The following is a 12,221-nucleotide window of genomic DNA, read 5'->3' on the forward strand; positions in this document are numbered from 1 at the left end:
TACTGCACATCACCAGTGTTCAGCTTGTGCCACATGCCACTCACCATAAGAGTTCAGTAAAAACCCGAAATGCTCCACAACTTACTCAATAAGGGAAGTCCAATCATAACATGCTTGGAATTCCCCAAGATATCAAAGTACGATAATAGCTTCTAAATGCTTAACCTCAATTTCTATACTTGTCTCATTCCAGTACATCAGCCATTTTTGTAGCATTGGGTTAGGAAGACCATTGCAGTGATCTAGTCTGATGATGATAAAGGACTGAACTAGGTAGGATAGTAAGGATGTAGAAGATAGAGAAGGCTGGAGAAAGATTAGGGGGCAGGGGCAGAGTTTGGAAAGAGAAAAAGAAGCCAAGACTAATCATAAAAGCAAAACCATATTGCCACTTTCCTGGAACAATTTCATAAATACATGGATATACATGAGGTGAGGTCAACTTTAGACTTTATTTAAAATAGATTTAATCAGTGTGTCTCAGTTCTAAAATATCATGTAATATAATTAGCAAGCTGCTGATTTTGTGAAGGGATTTTGTGCTCAAGTGGAGATCTGAACTGAACACACTTTGATAGAGATACTTGCTGATGCATTTTAGAAACTGACATTTCACATATCTCAGCCATGGCTGCATTCACCTAATACTTCCTGGCTCTAGAAGGAGTTCTGTGTTAAAAAAATCTAAGAACTAATTATTTTTTTTTCCATTAAAAGCTATGCTTTCTTCTCTTTGCACAAAAATCCAAAGTGAGTCTTGGAAGAATATTGCCATATAAAGAAGTCAAGTTTTCACTTAAATATATAGAGAAGAAGAATTCAACAATGCTTTCACAGCTGAGTGTTTATTCTCATAGAGAGATGATGGTTCTGATTAAAATGAGGTAATGATTCAGAATGTATGGACTTTGAATTTCCAAGAAAAAATGGTTTCCTGGGAATAGGAAAACTGCAAACTTTGTGAGAAATGCAATGTTTTAAGTGCCTCCTAATAAGATAGAAATGACATACTTCCTCCTGGAGTTATCTAGGTATAGATCTTACTTGAAAGGCAGATATTTTAATTAGATTGAGCATGCTGGATAGAAGAAAGACCAGCGAGCTGTCAGGAAGATGCCTCCCAGATGTCCACAGATTACTGCTAGAGTCTGAGGTGGAATCTGAGGGTAGGAATTTTGTCTGCTTGATTTTCTGATCTGTCCCAAGCACTTAATACAATGTAATATATGGGAAGTACTCAATAAATTTTAGTGGACAGAATGGTCTGTTTATCAAAGTCCAAAATCTTGACTTTATCAGTACATCTGTATAATTAGATAATTATATAACCATCAAAAGTATGACTCTCAACTTTGGCAATTTAAGAAAGAGCTGTAGCAAAGAAGAATGGTCATTTATTAAGTTGGAAGAGAAAAACTGTCACATGAACAAGAATAATCAAGTCTACAACTTTGCAACATCAGCAGGGATTTCTTTGTTGTCAAGCTAATAACACCCAGAAAGAAAATTTAAAATTTGCAATGAGAAATATAACTCTCCGGGGTATCTGAATGTTCATGTACGCTTGACTGGCATATCATCCATGCAAAAGTAAAAATTAAATAGACGTTTTCTCGATATACTTGGACCAGATAAAAAGAAACTTACAGTAAAATTTTAGTGGAACCTGATAAGATGGGCTGTTGCACCCATCTCATAACAGGATAGGATACTAAAGTTTATTGTGTACAGTATCCTCCATTCTGCACCACATGCATGGGCTTTGTGAAGGAGTGGAGGATACACAAAACCCATTTGCAAAGATTTCTTTCTCTCCTGGATGTCTGGCTCGAAGATCTGACACTTGTCTGTATGCCTATCTTTTATCAAGTCACAACTGAAAAACCTCCACCCCATTGCACCCACCTCCAATGAATCTCTTCATTCTTTAGATAAGTTTATAAGTCTTGAAGGCAAAGATTTACTCTTAGTTGATCTTGTATGCTATATCCTGATCAATTATGTGTTGATCTTAAATTTTAACTCTCAAAAACAACTCCAATTACTCCCAATACTAAGGTTTGGGAGGACACCTCACTAGCAAAAGAAATGTATTGTATATGTATATATAACCATATTTCCTTGGCACCCATACAAGGTTGGTATGGCAGAACCTAATATGTAAAACCCCAAGCTCTTGAAATGACAGAGGTATCTGAGAGCCACATGGAGTCACAAACTTTTGAACAATGTTGGAATCTTTTTAAAAAGTAAGTACTTAACCGATAAGTTATCTGTTTTGAGAAAAAAAATCAAGATTGTCTACTTTATAAGTCTTAGCAATGCTACTCATTGCAGAGTTCAGAGAGGAAAGGCTTTTGCAGAGCATGTACTTGAGAGCTCGGTAATTCTTATGAAGGCAGTTTGAAAGCAATTCCAACAGTGAAAGCAACATAATTACAAAGATTTTAGTTGACTGTCTTACTTTGGCCCATTGTACAAAAAGTAATTGAATGCTCGGCAGTTAATAAAAATGAAAATTATGATTCCACCAAAGACTGAGGCGCAGGATACAATCATTAAATTATGCAAAATGAGGATGATGAAAAGAAAAAGAAGATCTAAGGAAGTAGGGTAGAAAATTTTCCCTTGGTCAAACCACACTAAGGGATTCAACAAGGGAGAAAGATGATTCGATTTATTGTGTTCTTTATAAAATGATGTTTACATTTACTGTAATAAACTTTATAAGGTTCATTCCATTAAAACTATAAAAACTGTAACATGGCTCAAAACATGCAGATCTCCTATCCATAAAGAAACCAAGACAGGAAAACTTGGCTAGTCCACCTCCTTTTAAGAATTTGAAATATTAATTCTGAGTAAAATAAAATGATGAGATGAGAGGACTGTATAATTGACTGTGGGGCCATTTTTTTTCCCCCTAATTTCTAGCCTTGGATCTGGACTTTGCAGACACCAGGCAGAATAGTTATGCAGAAAATACCACCCAAAAGTTCATACTATAGTCCTAAACATTATACTTCATTTGTAGACAAAGCTTTAGAAGTTTTCAAAATTTTGTTGATTTAGTAAAACAGGTCATTGTATTTATTTTTTATAAAAATGCGCAGAAGCTATTGTAATCAACAGAGTTTTGTTTTTGTTTTTTTTAATAATATGCATCATGAAAGGCTATGCAACCATTATGCTGCTTTCTTTCCAGATGAAGGAAGGGGTCATGAGCCAAGAAATTCAGGCGGCCTCTAGAATTTGGAAAAAGCAAGAGGATGGATTCTCTCCTAGTGCGTCCAGAAGGAATGGAGCCCTCCAGTGAAACAGCATTTTAGATTTCTGACCTCCAAGATTGCAACATAATAAATTTATGTCTTTTAAGCCACTGCGTTTGTGATCATTTGTTACAGCAGTAAAATAAAACTGATAAAGTCTAATTGTATTTGCAAATATTTTTAACAATTTGACATTTGTCTTTTACCATATTTGTGTTTTTTCATGACATATTTACAAATTTTTTGTAATCAGTTATATCACTGTTATCCTTTATATTAATGAATTCATGGTGATAGTTGGGAAAGTTTTCTCTCCACCCAGAATATAGGGGAATTCACCCATGGTTTTATTTTCTAGTACTTGTATGGCTTCCATTGGTTAAATTTAATTTCTGATCTCTGTGAAATTTACCTTGACATATGGCATAAAAAAATAAATTAGGCTGTTCATTTATTCCAGCAGCATTTATTAAATTTTTTTTTCTTTTCCCTGGTGATTTGTATTGCTACAAATAGCATATTCTAAATTTACATATGTAATAGTATAAGACACAGATGAAAGATTAGAGAAGACACAAACAAATGGAAAGATATCTCATGTTTATGAATTAGAAGAATTAATATTGCTAAAATGTTTATATTACCCGAAGTGACCTACAGATTCAAAGCAATGCCTATCAAAATTCCAATGGCATTTTTCATAGAAGGAAAACAAAAATCCTAAAATTGTATGGAATCACAAAAGATCTCAAAGCAATCTTCTAAAGAAGAACAAAGCTGGAATGATCATACTTACTGATTTCAAACTATATTACAAAGCTATAGTAATTAAAATAGTATGGTACAGTCATAAAAACAGATACATAGATCAATGAAACAGAATGGAGCCCAGAATTAAACCTATGCGCATATGGTCAACTAGTCTTTGACAAGGGTGTGAAGAATACATAATGGGAAAAGGATAGCCTCTTCAATAAATGGTGCTGGGAAAACTGGGTACTCAAATGCAAAAGAATTACATTGGACTCTTATTTTACATCATACATGCAAATGGACTTGATATGGATTAAAGACTCCTCGTCAAGAAAACATAGGGAAAAAAACTTGACATTGATTGGTCTTGGTAATGATATTTTGGATATGACATGAAAGGTCTTTCATTTTGACTTTGAAATTCCTCTTTAAGAATTCACAAAGTGTTTTTCTTTCTACGTCTATGTCAAGAAAAATTTTATTTTATTTTATTTTATTTTTTTTTATTGGGGAATTGGGGGGATGGGAACAGCGCTGGGGACTTGGGTGAAGGGGAACAGACTGGCTGCTGGCTACACACGGTAGCCCATGGCAACCCACTGCCACAGGAGCTGCAGCCTACGCCGTCGCCGGCGACTCATGGCAACCAAGCTCCAGGTTAAAGAAAAATTTTAAATCTTCTGTAATTAATTTCTAGATGTATTGTGTCATAGTCAGCAAGTGCTTTTTTTGTACTTTTCCATCATCACCATCTTCCTTCGCCTCCCCCTCCCCATTCTTCTCTTTGCCTTTTATCTTCCCTTCCTCTTCTTTTTCTTTCTAATATCCTTTTCTACAAAGCAGAATGGACAGCTTTTCATGAGTTCAAGTCATCTAATAGAATTTCAAATTAGAAGAAGACAACACTTGCGTATTGTAATAGAGCATAACTGCGGATGGCTGCACAGACTACCAGATATGTCTGCTTCCACCTTGGTAACTGAAATCCTGCTGGTAAGACTGTGTCCCTTGCTGTTGCATGAGTTTTGGGTCTGGTCAATTAAAGGGGTGTTTGTTTAATTCCCTGAACTTACACCTGCAATGTCATGAAGGCACCACACTCATAACTTAGGACGACGTGTGATTGACATGTGGCTCCCCTCTCAAAGCTCAGTTAAAGCATTTCAAATTACCAGTCCTTGGCACTCCCAGCTGCCTCTTGCAGTCTGAGGAACAGCAAAGTGCTCTGAAGTAGTTAGAATGACTTTTACAAAGGACCCCAGTGCTGTTGTGCAGAGTGGAGGGAAGTGAACATTAAAGCAACAAAACCAAAGCAGTGATTTGTTACCATTTCAAAATGCTGCTGGATTTGCCATCAGTGTGGCAGTGCAGCTTCATGTGCAAACACAAGCCTCTGTAAGGACAAGCTTTGTGTCTGAACAGAAAGCATTTTGTCTCTTCAGGCAGGAAACCTAATGCACAGGCTGACCCAGAGATATATTTCCCACCATGTGACCAGGACAATAAACACGGGGCTTTTGATCTGGGTGGCAATAGTGGCAGAGCCGGAGTTCTCAAAGAGGAAAAATGGGAAACAAATCTGCCAGAGGTGACTGTGTGCCCTCAGGGTATTTTTTGCATGACTCAAGTTCACCAAGCAAAACCAGAGAGATTTCAAATAAACATGTCTAAAGGAGTCATAAAAATCCTAACCAGTGTGATAACTTAAATCCCAACGTCAAAACACAGAAATGCATGGCCTACATCATGTGAAACTTCTGTGGCCCCAGGTTTATAAATTAAACCTCTTTCAAACTTCTATTTTTTTTTCTTAAACTGGCCTAAATTTATTAATGCCCTTCCCTCCTCCCACCATCTTCATATTATAAATAACAGCAAAATGATCTTTCTGGTCCTGCAGGTGGAATCATTTTGTAACTAAAGTGGGGGCAAAAGGAGATAGACTAAAAGGAAATTTTTTCTGATTTTCATGAGACACAATTGCAGGCCATTGTCGTAAGGTAGGTGTCCTTTTTACTTTTTGCTTTAAAAGGCTATGCTGGAAATCACTGCGATTCGTTATTTTTCATGCTACCTTCATTTACAAACCAAAATGCCAAAGAGAAGCTCAGTTTATTTCAGCACGGTTGGAACGGAGTGCTGTTATTAGGAAATGTGAGTGGGTTGAAGTGGGACTCCCTGTGGAGTTAACTTGGCAGAGTTGGAGTTCCTGGCTCAACCTGATATTAAAAGTGAGTCATCAGTTTACCCACACAGCAGGGTCTTCCCTTTGTACTTCTCAATCTGAGGGACTCAGCAGGGGGTCCAACGAATCAAGGTTAGTTTCCATAATTAACTACCAAGTGAAAGAAATTCCTCTCATTTATGTTGAGAATTATTTGATGATTCATAAATGTCCTTAATGTTACTGTCTGATAAGTAATAAGAGCACAAATAAAATCCATCACATAGAAGATTAGTTTGCATTCAGTGTGAATTATATCCAGTAAAGGCCAAAGGCATCTCTGTTCACATAAAAGTGATTTTTTTCTCCCTTTATGTCCATTAAGAGACATTTGAATAGCAAAGTTTCAGGGGCCTCTGCTCTTAGTAGCTGAGATTTTTAGAAGAAAAATCCAGAAATTTCTGTGCATTTATATAAGGTTACATATTAGGACTACTAAGATTTAAAAAAATACTTTCAGCTTTAATAAAGGACACAGACAAAGTGATTTAAGATTAATTACTCACTTTAAGAATTAACAGATGAATGCAATTTACTTTTGCTCTCATTTCAGGTACTAAATCGAAGAAATAGAAGCATTGTTTTTAATCCAAACTCAGTAAACACCTAGTATATTTTTCAATGCAACCTCAAAGTCACGGTGAAATGACATCAATATAGTTTGCTCCTTACTAGAGAGTTTCTGTGCAAGATGAAATGAAGGGTATTACTTAAAAGAATAATAATAACTGACAATTTTGTTAAAAGGTTGGTCCAAGGTAAGCTGCTGGTAGCAAAAACAAAAATGTATACCTTAACTGTTTGTTCATACATTGTGTATACAAACAACCCCCCATACATACACACACACTCACACACACACACACACACACACACACATTTGACATATTTAGAATAGCCGTTAAAGCCCTTCATAAATGAGCCCTCATCTGCATGAACTCCAGCAACAGAAAGCTAATTCTGAGCAAGCTTTTTATTTATTTATTTATTTAGTTAGTTAGTTTTTATTAGTTTCAGGTGTACAAAACAGTGCAATAGTTATACTTTTTACCCCTCGCAAAGTGACAACCACCCTCCCCCAATCCTAAAGAACTGAATAAATGAGCAAAGTAAACAGAAATAGTCTCAGAGCTATAGAGGAAAAACTGATGGTTGCTGAGCAAGCTTCTTATGCTCTGCTTCTTCACATTCACTGGTTGACCTTCCAGGGTTGCCTTTTCCCACTCTTCTAACTGTGACATTGAAAGCACCTACAAAACCCCATCCAATTGTTACTGTGGTCCTTTCTGTGTCCATAAACACACATTTATTGTAATAGTCACTACAAGCTATTTTAATTAGCTGTTAAACGTTTGTCCCCACCACAATACAGAGAGCTCCTAGAGGGAGACATGGCTTCACATTTACCTTTGTCTCTTGGGATTCTATTTCCTGTCCGTCACCATTAAGAAGCACTGCATATTTTGTAAGAGATGTTCTATTTACGTCAAAAACCTACTGGTATATGGTGACAGTTATCTTACATGCTATTCACTCAATTTCCTTTGAGACAGCTCACAAGCTTGGTTTGCACTCAGCATATTTCTAGTCGTATTATCTATCTAATTTAACCTCTTATACGATTCCCTACCAGCTTTTCAAATTTTCTCTCAAAAAAAAAAAATCCTACTGTTCCTGTTTGGGGGATTGAATTAAACACGTAGGTTAGTTGAAGAGGAGACTGACATCTTTATTTGGTAAAATTTGTCAATCAGTAAATCTTGTTTACATTCATTCTAGGAAGAATTTCCTCATATAGATTCCACATGTTTCTTGTTAATATTATTCCCAGTTATTTTATATTTTTATTGTTATTTTAAATTGTATCTTGTTAGTTTTGTATTTGCAATCAGGTTTTGGCCGTTGATGTTTAAATATTTAGTTTTTGGGTTTTTTTGTTTGTTTTGTTTTTAGTGAGTATACTGATCTTGTTACTTTTACTAAGCCATTTTATCATTCTCACACTCAATGGAAATAAAACAATATGAAAAGAACATGGCCTCATTGTTATTCACAGTAAAGAAGTCGGCTTCATTAGCAGGCGTTGGTGTATTGTACAACAGGGAGCACTTAATGGCTCAAATGGATCAAGGTACCATCTGATTCTGACGCACCAAACAGAATCTCATCCATATTTGGCCACTGGACTAACTCCATGGAGTTGTGATAGATTGAGCCATTTTTGTGATTACTTAGAAGTCCCGCACCATCCCTTCCTGACTCACCTGAATATTTAGTATTTTAACTAGACTTCTACATCTCTCTCTTATTGATAGTGACAGGTTTTCAGCTTATTTTCTTAAACTTCCCAGGCAGACAATCATCTATATATAATGATTCTGTGCACTCTTTTGAAATATTTATGCCTCTATTTTTATACATCTTATTATATTACTTATACATTTGAGAATACTGTTAAAATTAGGGGTTATATTAAATGACCTAAACTTTTAATACTTTAAAAATAATATTCTTAATTTATATTTTTCTAGAAATTATTATTTCATTGCAACTACTAAATTCATTATTTGTGTTCACATTACTTGTCACTTCCAGATGTTTTAAAAATCACCTTGAATAGGGATTCTGTCTTATTTCTGTTTTCTCTTTTTTACCTCATTAACCTAGTCTTTCTAAACAATTAGCCATTCCAATGTTTTTCAACTTCCAGTTAATTCGTTTTTTTCCTCTTTATCTTTATTAATCCTTCTTGCCACTTGCTGTTCCCAGTCTATCTTCTTGAGTTAAATGCTTAGTTTTTTATTTTTAATTTTTTCTTATTTAGAGAGAAAGTGATTTATATTTAAGATTTAACTCTTATGAGAACTCTTCAATAGTTCCTATGCCTTTGATATAGTGTGTTCTAAATGCTGTGATTTCCTAAATGCCACTCAACTCATTTATAATTTGTCCTACAAGTTATGGAGGACAATTTTTTTGTTTCTACATTTTCAAGTGACAGAGGTGTCACTTATTCAGAGTTCCATTTTTATTTCACTTAATGTTCTTGATTAGACAATGAGGTCTGTAGAATATGTGTATATTTTAATGTATTGTCTATGGCCCAAATATAATCAGACTTTTTAAAATTCTCTCATACTGAAAAGAAGGTAAAACACCATTTATAACACAGAGGGTGACAAAAAAATTTATACACATTTTAAGAGATATTATCTTAACATATATACATATTTATAATATAGAATATATATACATTTGTAAATGTACATGTATGTAATTCATTATATGACATTTTATAACATTGTGTGTATATATATATATATGTATATATAGTCTATTAAGAACAATAACCATATGGTTTACTGTTAAAAACAAGAGCTCTGAATTTAAACGACTTGACTTTTGATCTCCATCCTCATTTTTACTAATGGCACTACCTTAAACAAACTACATAATCTCATTAAGCCTCAGTTACCACTAAAGTTATTTGAGTAATAAGCCTATTAAACTCTATAAAGTATTTAACCTACTGCTTGACACATAAGAGATCAATAAATATCAGCTGTAATTATTACTGTTACTGTTATCTGTACAATTGACATGTCCAAGTTGAAGAAATGTGATTTTGAATTCTCCTGAGTTGCCATGTTATGCATTTAAAATGCATTTAAAAATACATTAAACTTGGGGCCGGCCGAGCGGCACATTGGTTAGGAGTTGGCTTGGGACACCAGCTCTGAGCAGCAGGGCCCCGGTTCAGATCCCACATGAGGGCCAGTGACGCTGCACCCTTTACAGCTAAGGTGCTGAACAACAGCTCGACATGGAGCTGGGCTGCCGTGAGTGCCGGCAACAGCGTAGGCTGCAGTGGGGCTGGCGACCAGCTGGTGTGAGCTTTCGTGAGCCACCGTCCAATGGCCTGCAAGCGACTGCCTCACCCAGGAAGAGCTCAATGATAATACCAACATGGACCAGTGAAGCAACGTCCTCCACAACTAGACTGAAGAACAAATTGACAGCAACTTATCTGTTCCCCTTCCCCAATCCCCAATGCTGTTCCCCTTCCCTGATTCCCCAATAAAATCTTAAAAAAAACAAAAAAACATTAAACTTAAAAGGCTATAGGGTTTAAATTTTGATATGTTGGGGCTTTTAAAATTACTCAGTTTTTAGAATATTTTTACTCGAACAATTTAATCTACTTAAAAAATCTAATTAAAAATATATATTAGGTGTAGAAAAGGCCTAGAAATTACTAAATGTTAATAGATAGCTTGGTATATTGAGATTTTACATCAATTGCAAATAGGGAGTTAAATAAACAACTAACATCTAAAATTTTATTAAATAATTTAAGCTCTTCTTTTGAAAAGAAGGAATTCGAAAACAGACTCCTGAATATTTTGATTTTTAGTTTTTACATAGTTTATGAGCATCACAAATAATTTTTACTTAAAAAAAGGTCTTTAGTTTAATTAAGTCACACCAGAGACTATGGGTAAAAGTCACTTTTCTGATTGAATTTCTAATCCCATGTGACAGTTTCTTTCAGGAAACAACACAGTGTTCTGTAGAGTTCCCGGCACGCCTTCAGTAAAGGTCATACAAGTTAAGTGTTCCAGCAGTGAGCCCAACTTTTAGTAGCCTTCAAAGGGTTTATCCTGTGCATTACAACGGAGAATATCAAAGGCATCCCTTTAAAACGTTTGTGCAGTGAATTCTGACCACCTTTAGATGTCAATATAGGCATTCGAATACTCTTAAATGTTTGGCGGCTTTACCCTGTACCAGGTAAATAAAGATAAATGCATAAATGCTAACAAATTGTAGCTCTTCCTTTCTTTCCCTTCTACCAAACCCACGTTCTCTCCTACTCTTACTCCAAGGAAGACAAGAACCTTATTTAATTCATTCTAATTTTCTCATATTTTTTTTTCTTTTCTTTTTTGAACCACCGATAGTCAATTTATTTAAAAGGTTGGTTTAAGCATCTACAATGGTGACTTTCACCTCAACTCCTGGCTCAATACTAATGGAAATAATCTGTTTAACAATCTCAGAAGGACTGTGCAAGACAGCGAGTCGCTTGTGAATCCTCATCTGAAAACCATCCTGTCTTAGAACCTTCCCTGCAGGGAGTTTTTCTTACAATGATTCAGAGAGTCTTGGTAGGCATCGGAAATGGTTATTTCACTTGGAGATTATTCTCCTTTGAACCTCTGATTAAGTCAGCACACACCTTCTCCAAATATTTTAGGTTGCGGCTGGTTAGAATAATTTCAATTTAGTGAATTGCCACCTCTGGTTCCACGGTGTCTTTCTGGTACCTTTAAAAGCCATGGCTGCTGCGCTGCTTCCTGAACAACTTGTTCCTCGGCGAGAGGGAGCAGCGGTGAGTCAGAAGCAGGCGCTCACACAGAATTCTCGTATTTTCTCAGTTTGTTTTTTTAACTTAAAATGTATTGAACTATAGCAGACATACAGGTAAATGCACTTATCACAAGTGTATGGCTTGATACATTTTAATAAATTATACACACTTATGTAACCAACATTTAGATTAATAAACATTTTCAGGACCCCAAAGCCCTTTGTGATCCCATCCTGTCCCGACCCACCACCCAAGTGTATCCACTTTCTACAGTTCTATCAGGACAGACTACTTCTGCTTTTATGAATTTTTTTAAAATTTTTAATTTACGTAATTGGAATCTATGGTAGGTAGTCTTTTGCGACTCACTTCTTTTGTTCCTACTATTTCCGAGATTCACCACATTTTCCATTTCTTGTAGATTATTCATTTTCTTTGTTGGATGTATTCGACGGTATGCCTATAATACAATTATTTACCCATTTTCCAAAAGTCAGTATTTATGTGCAGTAGTCTCCCACATCTGTGGTTTTACTTCCTGCAGTTTTGGTTACCTGTAGTTAACTGGGGCCCAAAAATGTTAAATGGAAGATTCTAGAAATAA

The 12,221-nt window shown here is 35.5% G+C and overlaps 1 pseudogene; it reads right to left on the reverse strand.

Moving 5' to 3' along the window:
• Positions 1-11,229: 11,229 nt before the first annotated feature.
• Positions 11,230-11,586, reverse strand: LOC109386980 (40S ribosomal protein S20 pseudogene; annotated as a pseudogene).
• Positions 11,587-12,221: the final 635 nt, after the last annotated feature.

Source organism: Hipposideros armiger, unplaced genomic scaffold, assembly GCF_001890085.2.
Source record: "Hipposideros armiger isolate ML-2016 unplaced genomic scaffold, ASM189008v1 scaffold_143, whole genome shotgun sequence".
Lineage (NCBI taxonomy): Eukaryota > Metazoa > Chordata > Mammalia > Chiroptera > Hipposideridae > Hipposideros > Hipposideros armiger.